This window comes from Triticum aestivum, chromosome 7A (genome assembly GCF_018294505.1).
Source record: "Triticum aestivum cultivar Chinese Spring chromosome 7A, IWGSC CS RefSeq v2.1, whole genome shotgun sequence".
Lineage (NCBI taxonomy): Eukaryota > Viridiplantae > Streptophyta > Magnoliopsida > Poales > Poaceae > Triticum > Triticum aestivum.
In genome coordinates this window covers 260932063-260935536 of record NC_057812.1, presented here as the reverse complement: position 1 = coordinate 260935536, position 3474 = coordinate 260932063, and positions in this window count along the sequence as shown.

The following is a 3474-nucleotide window of genomic DNA, read 5'->3' as shown; positions in this document are numbered from 1 at the left end:
GCATCTCATTGTTTCATCTCGAGACCGTTCTCATCTAAGCATGGTTTGCCTTTGCAAATTTTGCCTAGTCCATTAGCAGTTGTCTCTCCCGGTAAGCGCATGCATGCTAACTTCATTGCTCCGGATGTTACTATCACTTTGGGTGACTACAAGTTTCTGGCTTCTCCAACGGTTCTTGGTGACTCAGATATTGATCTTATTCTCAGAATAGATTGGCTTTCTAAGCACAAGGCTCAGCTTGATTGTGCAGCCAGGCAGATTCAATTGACTCATTCATCTGGGGATGTAATTGTCTTTGCCGCTCGTGATGATACTATCCGTCTGTTTTCTCTCAATGAGAAGGGTGAACTCGATGCCATCTCGCAAATTCCAGTCGTTTGCGAATATCAAGACATCTTTCCAGAAGAGCTTCCAGGAATGCCTCCGCACCGGCCAGTTGAATTTGTTATTGATCTTGAGCCCGGCACGGAACCTGTGTGCAAGCGTCCTTACAAGCTCGGACCTGAAGAGTTGAAGGAGCTGAAGGAGCAACTCGATATTCAAGAGAAAATGGGTCTCATCCGGCCTAGTTCTTCTCCGTGGGGTTGTGGTGTTCTTTTTTGAAGAAGAAGGATGGAACAGACCGACTTTGTGTTGATTACCGTCCAGTGAACAAGAAAACCATCAATAACAAATACCCACTTCCCAACATCAATGAGCTGTTCGAACAACTCAAAGGTGCCCAAGTATTCTCCAAGCTTGATCTCCGTATGGGTTATCATCAGATTCGAATCCGTGAGCAAGATATTCCCAAGACGGCTTTCAGGACAAGCTTTGGTTCATATGAATACACTGTCATGTCTTTTGGCCTCGTCAACGCTCCTCCGACGTTCTCTCGCATGATGAACTTCATCTTCAACGCCTACACCAATGACTTCGTTTTGGTCTATCTCGACGACATTCTGGTTTTCTCGAAGAACAAGGAAGATCATGCCAAGCACTTGCGTTTGGTTCTTGATAAGCTCAGGGAACATCAGTTCTACGCCAAGTTCTCCAAGTGTGAATTTTGGCTCGATGAGGTTCTTTATCTTGGTCATATCATCTCTGCCAAGGGCATTGCCGTGAATCCTGAGAAGGTGTCTGCAATTGTGAATTGGGAACCTCCTCAGAACGTGAAGCAACTCCGTAGCTTCCTCGGTCTCGCAAGCTATTGCCGAAGATTCGTTGAAAACTTTTCTAAGATCGCGAAGCCTCTCTCTAATCTTCTCCAGAAGCACGTCAAGTACGTTTGGTCTCCGGAGTGTGACATTGCTTTCAACACTTTGAAAGAGAAATTGATCACTGCTCCAGTTCTGACTCCGCCTGATGAATCCAAGCCGTACGAGGTCTTTTGTGATGCCTCTCTCCAAGGTCTTGGCGCAGTATTGATGCAAGAGAAGAAAGTTGTTGCTTATACCTCTCGCCAGTTGAAGCCTAATGAGAAGAACTACCCCACTCATGATCTCGAGTTGGCGGCAGTTGTGCATGCTCTTTTGACTTGGAGACATCTTCTATTGGGAAGAAAAGTGGACATTTTCACTGATCACAAGAGTCTCAAGTACATCTTCACTCAGCCTAATCTCAACCTCAGGCAAACTCGATGGGTCGAAATGATTCAAGAGTATAATCCGAGTATCGAGTATACTCCAGGCAAGGCCAATGTGATTGCTGACGCATTGAGCAGGAAAGCTTACTGCAACAGTCTGATTCTCAAGCCTTATCAACCCGAGCTTTGTGAAGCTTTCCGCAAACTTAATCTGCAAGTTGTTCCTCAAGGTTTCCTCGCCAACCTTCAAGTCTCTCCTACCTTGGAAGACCAGATTCGCCAAGCCCAGCTTCTTGATGCTATGGTGAAAAAGGTGAAGATTGGGATTGCCAAGAGTCAACCCAAGTACAAGTGCTACCGCCTTGATGACAAGGACACTCTCTTCTTCGAGGATCGTATTGTTGTACCCAAAGGTGACCTTCGTAAAGTGATCATGAACGAGGCTCACAATTCTCTCCTCTCCATCCACCCTGGGAGCACGAAGATGTATCAGGACCTTAAGCAAGCTTATTGGTGGACTCGAATGAAGCGCGAGATTGCTCAATTCGTGAATGAATGTGATGTCTGCAGAAGAGTGAAGGCAGAACACCAAAGGCCAGCTGGTCTCCTCCAACCTCTTGCCATTCCAGAATGGAAGTTTGACCACATTGAAATGGACTTCGTGACTGGGTTTCCAAAGTCCAAGCGTGGCAATGATGCTATATTCGTTGTCATCGACAAACTCACCAAAGTGGCTCACTTTCTGCCTATCAAAGAGTCGATCACTGCAGCTCAATTGGCGGAACTCTATACCTCTCGTATTGTCTCTCTGCACGGTATTCCACAAGTGATCTCTTCAGACCGTGGCAGCATCTTTACCTCGAAGTTTTGGGATTCTTTTCAGAAGGCCATGGGCACCAACATCCGCTTCAGCACAGCTTTCCATCCTCAAACTAGCGGTCAAGTCGAGCGTGTCAACCAGATTCTTGAAGATATGCTCAGGGCTTGTGTGATCTCCTTCGGCATGAAGTGGGAGGATTGTCTTCCTTATGCTGAATTCTCCTACAACAACAGTTTTCAAGCAAGTTCGGGCAAGGCCCCATTTGAAATTCTGTATGGCAGGAAGTGTCGTACCCCTCTCAACTGGTCTGAAACCGGTGAACGTCAGCTTTTGGGTAATGACTTAATCACAGAGGCAGAGGAAATGTGCAAAGTCATTCGTGATAACCTCAAAGCAGCCCAATCCCGCCAGAAGAGCTACTATGATAGTAAGCACCGTGATTTGGCTTTCGAGATCGGAGATCATGTTTACCTCCGCGTCTCTCCTATGAAAGGTACTCGTCGCTTCGGTATCAAAGGGAAGCTTGCCCCTAGATACGTGGGACCTTTCAAGATTGTCAGCAAGAGAGGCGACCTCGCCTATCAACTCGAGCTTCCTTCAAACTTTGCAAATGTTCATGACGTGTTCCATGTCTCTCAGCTCCGAAAGTGCTTCAAGACTCCTGACCGCACCGTCAACTTCGAGGACATTGAGCTCCAAGAAGATCTCTCTTATCGTGAGCACCCAGTTGCTATTCTTGAAGAGACTGAACGCAAGACTCGCAACAAGTCAATCAAATTTCTCAAAGTCAAGTGGTCACACCATTCCGACCGTGAAGCTACCTGGGAACGCGAGGATCACCTCCGTTCTGAGTACCCGGCGTTCTTTCAGTCCTAGATCTCGGGACGAGATCCTTTCGTAGTGGTGGAGTGTTGTAACACCCCGGATGTAACTTTCCCAATTTGTACTCCAACTCTTGCCGTTTCCGGCGTTAAGTTATTTTATTTTCTCGGGTTCGGGTTTTTGTCTCTGTGTGTTGTTGTCGTTGTCATGCATCTCATATCATGTCATCATGTGCATTGCATTTGCATACGTGTTCATCTCATGCATT